The sequence below is a fragment of the Schistocerca americana genome, chromosome 2 (assembly GCF_021461395.2).
Source record: "Schistocerca americana isolate TAMUIC-IGC-003095 chromosome 2, iqSchAmer2.1, whole genome shotgun sequence".
Lineage (NCBI taxonomy): Eukaryota > Metazoa > Arthropoda > Insecta > Orthoptera > Acrididae > Schistocerca > Schistocerca americana.
Genome location: NC_060120.1, coordinates 209170887 through 209182318, shown reverse-complemented (window position 1 = coordinate 209182318; position 11432 = coordinate 209170887). Strand labels below are relative to the sequence as shown.

General features: G+C 42.9%; 1 protein-coding gene across 1 annotated transcript in view; it reads left to right on the top strand.

The window, feature by feature from the left end:
• Nucleotides 1-3323: 3323 nt before the first annotated feature.
• LOC124594850 (serine protease inhibitor 88Ea-like) overlaps nt 3324-11432 on the top strand; it is a 34512-nt gene continuing 26403 nt past the window's right edge. Inside the window, exon 1 of the mRNA XM_047133309.1 lies at nt 3324-3448. The gene's annotated coding sequence lies outside the window, so the exon portion shown is untranslated. The remainder of the gene's footprint in view (nt 3449-11432) is intronic.

Here is an 11432-nt window from a genome sequence, read left to right as displayed (position 1 = left end):
GCAAGAATAATATAATAATTCCAATCCTAAACAAAGGAGGTGTTGACAGGTGTGAAAATTATCCAACTATCAGTTCAATAAGCCACGGCTGCAAAACACTAACACGAATTCTTTACAGACGTACGGAAAAACTGGTAGAAGTCGACCTCGGGGAAGATCGGTTTGGATTCCGTAGAAATGTTGGAACACGTGAGGCAATACTGACCCCACGACGTATCTTAGAAAATAGATTAAAGGAAAGGCAAACCTACGTTTCTAGCATTTGTAGACTTAGAGAAAGCTTTTGACAACGTTGACTGGAATACTCTCATTCATATTCTGAAGGTGGCAGGGGTGAAATACAGGGAACGAAAGGCTATTTACAATTTGTACGGAAACCAGATGGCAGTTATATGAGTCGAGGGGCATGAAAGGAAAGCAATGGTTGGGAAGGGAGTAAGACAGGGTTGTAGCCTATCCCTGATATTATTCAATCTGTATATTGAGCAACCAGTAAAGGAAACAAAAGAAAATTTCGGAGTAGGAAATAAAATCCATGGAGAAGAAACAAAAACTTAGAGGTTTGCCGATGACATTGTAATTCTGTCAGAGACAGCAAAGGGCCTGGAAGAACAGCTGAACGGAATGGACAGTGTCTTGAAGGGAGGATATAAGATGAACACCAACAAAAGCAAAACGAGGATAATGGAATGTAGGCGAATAAAATCGGGTGGTGCTGTTGGAATTAGATTAGGAAATGAGACGCTTAAAGTAGTAAATGAGTTTTGCTGTTAGGGGAGCAAAGTAACTGATGATGGTCGAAGTAGAGAGGATATAAAGTGTAGGCTGGCAATGGCAAGGAAAGCGTTGTTAACATCGAGTATAGATTTAAGTGTCAGGGAGTTGTTTCTGAAAGCATTTGTATGGAGTGTAGCCTTGTATGGAAGTGAAACGTGGATGATAGATAGTTTAGACGAGAAGAGAATATAAGCTTTCGAAATGTGGTGATACAGAAGAATGCTGAAGATAGATGGGTAGATCACATAAGTAATGAGGTGGTATTGAATAGAGTTGGAGAGAAGAGGAGTTTGTGGCACAACTTGACTAGAAGGAGGGATCGGTTGGTAGGGCATATTCTGAGACATCAAGGGATCACCAATTTAGTATTGGAGGGAAGCGTGGAGGGTAAAAATCGTAGAGGGAGACCAAAATGTGAATACACTAAACAGATTCAGAAGGATGTAGGTTGCGGTAGGTACTGGGAGATGAAGAAGCTTGCACAGGATAGAGTAGCATGGAGAGCTGCATCAAACCAATCTCTGGACTCAAGACCACAACAACAATATGTATTCTGCGTTTTGGCGTGAACACACATTTTTAGAATTTCAGGTTTGGCCAGAAACCTAAAAGTGGGCTTGACAACATCCGGGATACAAATTGGAAGCCTCTGGTTTTGAATATAATTCGCAGAATCATTGTTCACTGAGCTAGTATTGAAGTGTTGCTTCAAAATGTGTGTGTGGCAGGAAGGTCGTGTCATGCATTTAACTGTTTTATTGGATTGCAGATGCTATTCATCACCACTGAAACTTTGGGAACTTATTGTCCATGAGCTCTACTATAATAAATAAAAAATAGATTGAAAACTACCATTTTCGGTCTATTTCATGAACCTTCCCTCTTTGGTTAAGTACGCTGCGTCCCGATTATTAGGACCAAAAAGCGATAACGTAGCGGTATCTCGTGTTTCCTTCTGTTTCCTCTGGTGCAAACGCTTGTTAACAGATACAGGCGAATAGTAGTGAACATTGGTGAATTGTTTGCGGATGCCCATTCGCCTGTGTTCGCTCTGGGATTGTTGATATTTTTAAAAATACCTGATACTTAAAAAATTAATTTATGAGCCCTCGTTATACCGAAAATAACCATCGATATATCGACGGAAGACATATAGACCCACTGGTAAAAAAAAAAAAAAAAAAAAAAAAGTATCGGCTGCACACTGTAAATACACTGCCAGTTGTAGAGCTTTACATTTAAGTATTGATTTCCTATTAGATATTCGGTACATCAACAAGCTAACAGCCTGCTTGTCCCCCTTACAGCAAGTATTGAAAGGAAACCGATGCACGTTCACGCATGGCGATATCCACTTTGCTAACAATGGTAACTGGAGGTAAGTGGCACAATAGGTGTCCGATAGGTCCGTCGCTTGGTTTCGTCACGTATCGGATTTGTCTGAAACATTTTGCGCCGACTACCCTGTTTTTCATTTCTGAAAACGCCGGCGACCTAGCAGCTGTAGTATCAAAACTGCGTGGTGAAGTTAAACGTTGCAGTTTCTGTTGGTAGCACAGAGCGCCGATTACCTCAGTGTATCTCCTCACATGTCCCCGTCCATCGCAAAAATTAATCTTGTCATTTAGACTTTTGTTCATCAGTTTCAGCAACTGTTTTTGAAGAAATCCGATATGAAGAAATAGCACACTAGTGGCGTTAAAAATTGTTTTTAATGCAACTGGTGTGCTATTTCTACACGTCGAATATGATGTTACCCATTCACACCGCCAACCGCCAGAGCAATCGTGTTTCTTCTTTGTGCCATATATACTTGCTTCACACAATCAAAGAGAAAGACTGGACCTGATGAAAGCTGAAAAACTAGTACGAGTCCTTAACAGTGCAAGAAAATTATGTTCTACTACAATATCAAGAGAACAACTTCCAATCATCATCATCATCTCTGCCTTTTCCCACATGTGGGGTCGGCAGAGAGAACAACTTCGAAATGGCAGTATCGAGTGCCGGTATTTTAATTTTATATTATATTTTTTTCGCAATTTTCCATAAATATTGGAAGAGAACAACTTCCAATATTTATGGAAAATTGCGAAAGAAATTTCGATTTCGACATATCGGCGAAGAAAATAACGCCAGTATATATCGATATATTTTGGAGAATATCGGTATTTTATGAACATCCCTAGTTCGATCCGGCGCGGGGAGTTTGGGGGCACAGTCTGTCACGCACTTCACACACATCTGCACAATAATGAATTGGGTAAATGTACTTGGTGTGCGAATTTTCTCCCGGTGAATTGCAACTTCGCAGGTCTACTGTAGGCGGGAACCCCTTCTTCGCTCAAGAAGATCAGACGCCGGATGGCCTCCGTCGTGGCTGCTCCGGGCTGGGCGTTCCCCAAGGGCCAAGGAGGCGCGATGAGCCGTTGCCACTGACCGGGAAGTCGGCACTCAGCGCAGGCCTCTCCGCGCGCGCTGATTGGTCGGACTGAGGTGGTGGGGGACGTTACGCAAGCGCTGGGAAGTCCTGCAGCTCTCGCGGCGGCTATGAGCAGCGCCCTCCTGCCGGCGACAGCTAGTCCAGTTCCCTCCTCTGGCAGCGACGCACCGTCTGCAGAGAACACCACCCCACAGCGACGCACCGTCTGCGCAGAACGCAACTCGACAGGTAGGTCGCAGTGACCTAGGTCACGGCGCGCAGTGCGTCTTTCGCTACTCGGTCGTCCTCGCAAGCGGACAGTGTGCGTGTTTTATAAGCTGCAGTCTCGCTCGTAGCGAGAGCTGTTCTTTCGCGTCGCATTCTGTGGTTTACCAACAGCAGTTCGAACCGCGTTGTCGTAAGAGCAGGTACAATGCATCAGCATTTTCGGATCTGTGTAGTATCCGTATTTCTCACTTTAAAAGTAGCAGTTCCGTCATTCACTGTGGGCTATTATATTGTGAACTCGCATTCGTGCTGTAGGTTCTACGGTATAGGACACGTCGTAACAGCTCGGTATCTGTCCTTCCACAATAGATTGGGGGAAACCAGCAAGAAAAACCAGCACCTCCTTGCCTTCGTACTTTCGCGAAATCTGGAAAGTTAATCCGGTTAATGTGAGCAACCGAACCGATAGTCTTCGAGCTCATAGTTGATTCTGTCCATATTGTATTTATTTTCTCTATTTGCCTGTTAAAAGAGCATTTTAACTCGCATGTCCGCGGCACGGTCTGATTAAAAAAAAAAAAAAAAAACTTTTCGTGAATACAGTGTGTTTCCTTGCCCTGAACACTTCTAACAATTAGTTAATACCCGCTACCAGTTACAATTTATTCGTTGTTTCACAGTTTTCTAATCTCAAGATCGAGCGAGTGCGGCAGTACGCGCATTTCAACTACATGATTGTGACACTGTATGCCAAGCGCATGTGAAAGAACGTGTTAATTCGTTAACGGTCAACGTTAATGTTTTAAGAAGCCACTGCGTGTTATTCGGTATTGAAAGTCCAAGCTAGATACTAATAAATCGTGACCGTAGCGGTTACTGTAATGCCTTTTTGTTAATTTTAGCAAACAGGCACGGTCGAGGAAAAAAACAATGTGGCTGTAGTTGTTTCACTTGTCAAAAAAGTTTTCTTTGTACTCTTTTCCATAAATTTGTTCTTACATGCTGCTTTTTCTAGGCTACACGATAAGTTTTCTGTAACGCTCATTACATATTCGTTTTGTATTTGATCTGTCCAGCAGATCGTGAAATTTGAACTTATAACTATAAAATATTTTGGGGATTATTGTCCATTTTGTAAGTAAATCTATTTCATTGGAATTCCTCTTGTGTTCCTGTCAGTATGTAGTCGTTTCGTTGTGCGTTATCAATTAAACACCAATATCTCATTTCCAAACTGTTTGCTTGCGATACGTTTCGGAAACTTAAGTTTCTTCGTCATAAATCACATTCGATCTGTTGTTGACCTGCATGGCCCCTGCATTTGATATCTCGATTGGATTACTGAGAGATGTTCCACAGCTATCAACAGAAAACTACGTTGGACCCATAACAAAAAAAGTGAGAGTCAGCAGTTGTTAGCATCAGCGTCAAACTGTCATGACGCTTTCTGCAAGTCCTTCGGCCTACATGTGCTGAGAAGACTTTCGACTCATTCGTCAGCAAGTGTGACATTCCTTTCAAAGAACTGTTCCCCAGCGGCTGCAGTGTAGGCCGCTAGTGCTGTCGAAACGTTGGAAAGTTTGACGAGTGTGTCCGGAGAACCGGAAGCACGCCAGCAGCATGCCATTAGCTGGGCGCGAACGTATCAATGGTTTCATAATGTGGGGACACAGCCTCTTCAGAAAATACTTATCTTCTGCGTCATTGCATTCTGTGCACGAGTGGCCCCAAATGAAATAACAGTCCGGCCATTATCCGTTTCGTGCGCACGGAAATTACTCTGCTCCGGTTCACCCACAAAGCTGCATCGTGCAAGATGTCCTTTGATTTCTCGGGAAAAGATGAGAGTATTTAATTAAAATTTTGATCTACGGTATACGCGGAGATGGGCATGGTTTGTCCAGTGAATGTCGTGTAAAACTCAGATGTTCTGTAATTCTTTTTAGCTAGTATTCCTGGGCCGTGTTCCTTGCACATTTTGAGTAACAATCTTTCCATCTACAGCCTTACTATACAAACCATTATGAAGTTTATGGCAGAGCTTATTTCCCGTTGTACCACATATTTGGGTTTCTTCTTGCATATCACAGCGAATAATAGTATGCCTAATAAAGCACTCATGTGTTCGAATCAGAATCAGACTTACGGTAATTGTTCTGGAGCGCGGGAAGAATGCCTCGCAATAATGCTAGTTACGTAGTGCAGTTTCCATGTATCCTAACTATTTGTAGATGGAGGTCTTCTGCTCGCTTCGCTCAGTACCAAGATTGTGTGATCATGTCTTAGTGTAATACTGTACACTCTTAACAGATAAGTGTTTACAGAAAGGCCGTATTATGTCGCAAGAGGACTCAGATCTTGTTTTGTTTTTTTTAACGCAAAGCGGCCCGGATCACGCTTTAGGTAATGGTTTCGGCCGAAGTAGACCATCTTCACGTTTGAGAATTAAAAACACTGAAAAAAAGTCGAAAGTTTTGTCAAATGATTCAGCATAAGGTAAGAAATGAGATCGATTCGAGAAACATTTGACGGCATCTCAGTTGCTGTATATACAAGTTTGGGCATCATTCATGTCACAAAACATTTGACCTTTTGTTTCAGTATTTTTGAAAGCGCGAAATACATTCGAATATCGATCAGTATTCTATTATTATTAAGCATGTAATAATCAAGAAGCATAGAGGTTCCGATTTATGGTGTCATTTGATATTTTTTGACATTTTATTTAAACATTGCTAGGAGAAGCTGTTCGTGAATATTTCAGTTTTCGCTCGAATCATAAACCTCATTTATGCAAAGCCAGACCTCAACGCTGGTAAATATGATTCCCCGTTTCCCATTGATTTTTTTTAGCTGTGGAAATTTGGACTAAAATCCATTGCGTAATTTCTGATTGTGTTGCTTTCACTTCGCTGTTGTAATTGCTGTAATTTAATGCTACATATGACGAGGGCGTAGTTCTGCCGAAATGGATCGTAACAGCTGCATAAAACGTGATCTCTTCTGCTTCGTTCATAAAGCAAGTAATGGTCCAGCTTGAATGCCTGAGGTTTTGACTAACTCAGCAAGCGAAGGTCGTTAAATTTTACATGCAGCGAAGCGTAGTACTTGACGTTTTTCTGCAGTCAAGGTCAGCTCCCAGGGAAAACCAGTTGCTCTCTGCGGAATGGACTGAGCGCGTGTCTCTCGGCTGCTACATGAGTTACCGTACGTAAATTATCTCCGAAAGTGGAAATGTGATTTGTGTGTGTTGTAAATCCCTGGTTATCAGAGAGGCTTAATGTTCCGTCGACTATGGGGCTCTCACTGCTAATGAGAGGGGGGGGGCGGAGAAAGGGGGGAGGGATCAATGATGCTCGAACAGCTAATTGAAACTTGAAAGCTGTGTGTTCGGTCCGACCCCTTCTGATTCAGAGTGTCTGTTATCATATGACCACAGTTGTGTATTGCTCCGGTTTCGATCTTGGTTACTTCTTGGAAAAAAGGAGGGGATGCGTTAGTTTTTTGCACGATTCACGAAAGTATTTGTGTACATATTTTCCATATGCAGAGAGAAAACATGCCATATGGACAGCTTCGTTACATTGTTTTCGCAGGATAGGCTGAAATTTGTATTATATTTAATGCGAGCTATGTAAGTTGCATAATATGCATGTGTTACGTGATGGGAATGGTATGATGGATTGTTTCCGCTGAGCAGTGGAAAGCTACTTGGGCACCTGCTGTGTGGGTAGAGACGTTTATACTGTCTTTTCTTTCTCCTTCCAAGTCTCTACCTTTCCTTCGCCAAGGCCGTGGGCGGATCCTTCAACATCTTCACGCGTCTCAAGGGGCCCTAGAAGTCGAAGTTACATTGAATTAACAATCGTCCTTCCTTGTTTACATTCTTGTCTACTGGTTGCTGAAGTTTGATCCAAGTTTGTCGTAGCGATTAATATGCGAGTGATACGTAGGTGCCTGCAAATTGTTCGTTCAACGAGTGTTCGCTGAAATCAGGGTCTTGGACTATTTGAATATAGACATTTGCACGCAATATTTCTACGAATTTGAACAAATACCTCAGTTAAATTGTTACGTTACTATATCGTTATGGCAATAGGAGAGTAGTTCAATAAATAACGGCCCACAATTTTTTTCTCAGAACATACTTATTCTTAAGAGTTTGAATTTGATGACAATATCAGTCAACATTTTTTTTTTACATGTACTATTTTTCTACATAGTCTCCATCGGGTTCCAAGGCCATGCGTCAGCGTTGCCGTCTGTCGGAATTGTTCGGAACTTTGCACATCCAGAAAAACGTCAAATTTGGAGCACCTAAAAGGACACTGCCATTTATCTGTTTAAAACAGGGCATTATTTATTCAAGAGAAGATGACGTCTTTAGGGACATAGTACAAGGACGGAACATACCAGGGATGGGGAAAGAAGTCTGGTTATGTCCTTTCAAACGAACCATCCCGGCATTCGCCGGAAGCCACTTAGGAAAATTACGGAAAATCTAAATCTGGATGACCGAACGCGGATTTGATGAACCGTCGGCCTCTCGAATGCGAGTCCAGTGTGCTAACTACTGCGCCACCTCCTCGATATTTATTGAGCGACCCTTGTAAAAACCCAATGCGTTTCAAGATTTGCCCTCATTATCAGGTGCACAGAATACAGAACTATTACATATGCTCTAAAAGTAAAGCTGAAGCTTGACCCATGCATTGTTGTATAGCGCCCTTAAATAGGTTGAGGAAATATAATTGTGAGTGCCAAACGCCTGATAAGGTCTCATTGAAAGCGCTCAGCATTTCAGTGGAAACATGTACGTCCTGTCAGTTCTATGCAAGCTACCATACGTGTGGGGCTCAGGTCACATGGTGTAGCACAATTTATTGTTGTGGAACAATATCTCATTTCAAAAGACTGGTTGCAGTTTGAGACCAAATCAACCACTGTTTTTAAACAGTAGCACTGTCCACCGTCCAGACTGAATAAGATACATTTCTCCACCTTTACATACCATTTGCAGGTGATGCGCGAAAGACCGGTTGTCGATATCCCCAAGTATATGCAAGAATTTCTCTGATTTTTGCTTTGTGGCCGTATGTTGCGCGAAGTGACACGTTTCTTGAATAATTGTTAAGTGGGCCTTTGGAATTTTGTGGCTAAGGCTTTTCAAGAAGCAGCAGCTCCTTACTTGTGACATATTCCCACTGGAGATTGTTGAGTATCGGCATTGTAATGTGTGACCGTAATTAGCACATGACCATTGAATTGATTTAACGCATTCACGCTAAGCCTTCCCTGCACGCACTGGCTAATCGCCGTTCACTAACACTAAACGTATGTCATACTACACTACTGGCCATGAAAATTGCTACACCAAGAAGAAATGCAGATGATAAACGGGTATTCACTGGACAAATATATTATACTAGAACTGACATGTAATTACATTTTCACGCAATTTGGGTGCATAGATCCGGAGAAATCAGTACCCAGAACAACGACCTCTGGCCGGAATAACGGCCTTGATGCGCCTGGGCATTGAGTCAAAGAGAGCTTGGATGGCGTGTACAGGTACAGCTGCCCATGCAGCTTCCACATGATGCCACCCTTCATCAAGAGTACTGACTGGCGTATTGTGAGGAGCCAGTTGCTCGGCCACCATTGAGCAGAGGTTTTCAATTGGTGAGAGATCTGGAGAATGTGCTGGCCAGGGCAGCAGTCGAACATTTTGTGTATCCAGATAGGCCCGTACAGGACCTGCAACATGCGGTCGTGCATTATCCTGCTGTAATGTAGGGTTTCGCAGGGATCGAATGAAGGGTAGAGCCACGGGTCGTAACACATCTGAAATGTAACGTCCACTGTTCAAAGTGCCGTCAGTGCGAACAACGGATGAACGAGACATGTAACCAGTGGCAACCCATACCATCACGCCGGGTGATACGCCAGTATGGCGATGACGAATACACGCTTCCAATGTGCGTTCACCGCGATGTCGCCAAACACGGATGCGACCATCATGATGCTGTAAACAGAATCTGGATTCATCCGAAAAAATGACGTTTTGCCATTCGTGCACCCAGGTTCGTCGTTGAGTACACCATCGCAGGCGTTCCGTCTGTGATGCAGCGTCAAGGGTAACCGCAGCCATGGTCTCCGAGCTGATAGTCCATGCTGCTGCAAACTCATAGTTGTTGTCTTGCAAACGTCCCCATCTGTTGACTCAGGAATCGAGACGTGGCTGCACGATCCGTTACAGCCATGCGGATAAGATGCCTGTCATCTCGACTGCTAGTGATGCGAGGCCGTTGGGATCCAGCCTGGCGTTCCATATTATCCTTCTGAACCCACCGATTCCATATTCTGCTAACAGTCATTGTATCTCGACCAACGCGAGCAGCAATGTCGCGATACGATAAACCGCAATGGCGACAGGCTACAATCCTACCTTTATAAAAGTGGGACAGGTGATGGTACGCATTTCTCCTCCTTACACGAGGCATCATCACAACAACGTTTCACCAGGCAACGCCGGTCAACTGCTGTTTGTGTATGAGAAATCGGTTGGAAACTTTCCTCATGTTAGCACGTTGTAGGTGACGCCACCGGCGCCAACCTTGTGTGAATGCTCAGAAAAGTTAATCATTTGCATATCACAGCATCTTCTTCCTGTCGGTTGAATTTCGCGTCTGTAGCACGTCATCTTCGTGGCGTAGCAATTTTAATGGCCAGTAATGTATGTTACGTTGTTCTGAACTTCGGTCACCACGAACTGTCCAAGTGACCTATTTCTGTGGTAGGAGGAAAGCAAAGGCGATTACACGCACCAAATAATGTTCTTTTGTGCAGGAGATGCGGTACTCTTCGGACTGGTGGTGTCTCACTGTTTTTGACTTCGATCAACATAACGTCGGGCCTCCCGGCCACTAATGCCATACAATAATGTAATTTGTTGAGGATAGTAATGTTGAATTATGGAAATTCAGTTCTGCACAATATGCAGCCAGCTTTTCATTTTTATATCCAAACAAATTTCAGCACATTTGTGCCATCAACATTGTGTTCTTTTATTCAGGTCTTCTTATGTAGAGTGCTAGGTCTTGTAGTACCATTATTGAATTATATAGCTCGCGATAGTTACTTTGTTTTACGTTTTCTCAACTGCTTACTCATCTGTTGTAGGAATACACACGCAGAAATCCAGTAAATGTTTTTGAACGGCCATACTTGCATGTAATAACGTCAAACTTACACAAAATAAGTTGTTTTTGCTGTGTGTTTGGTCCATGTTGCTATTCAGCTGTTTCCACCGAAACCCAAGCACACTGCAGCAAAAAAATCAAAAAAAGTATTGTGAGCTTCGAAGTTGCAACGTGCAAATGTGGTCCTTAAAAAAGAAAATTACCAGGGTTCCGTGAGTATTCCTACAAGACCTTACTATGCCAAGCTATACAGGGCGTCCCAAGAGGAATGGACAGTATTTAGGGATATGACAGGAACAATAACTCGAAGGAAAAAAAATCTACTTAAACTTGGACTCTAAAACGCACGCCTCAAGAGCATTGGGCACTTTTTCAGCTTCTATACTGTCAAACAAATCTCTTCTACTGCAAGCTCTTTGCTTTCCATATTTTGGGAGGTGGTAGTATGGCCCAAAACAGGAAAAAATTGTCTAGTAAACATGAGCTCTAAAATGCATACGTTAAGTGGACACTTTTTCAGCAAAAGAGATGTTTCACATTAGTGAAGATGAACAAGTGCTCAAAGCTCTTAAGAAATACACTTTACAGCTCATGTTCATTGGACATTTTCTCTTGCTTTGATCCATGGTATCACCTCTTCCATGCTTACCATCCTTTTTTGCTTCAAAAGATCGTTCCTGTCGTATCGCTGAATATTGACCTCTCCTCCTGGGACACCCTGTACTGCAATCAAAAAATGGTTCTAGCACCCGAGATTCACAATAATAAGAACTGAATAAAAGTGCCGGTAACCAGTTCTGATA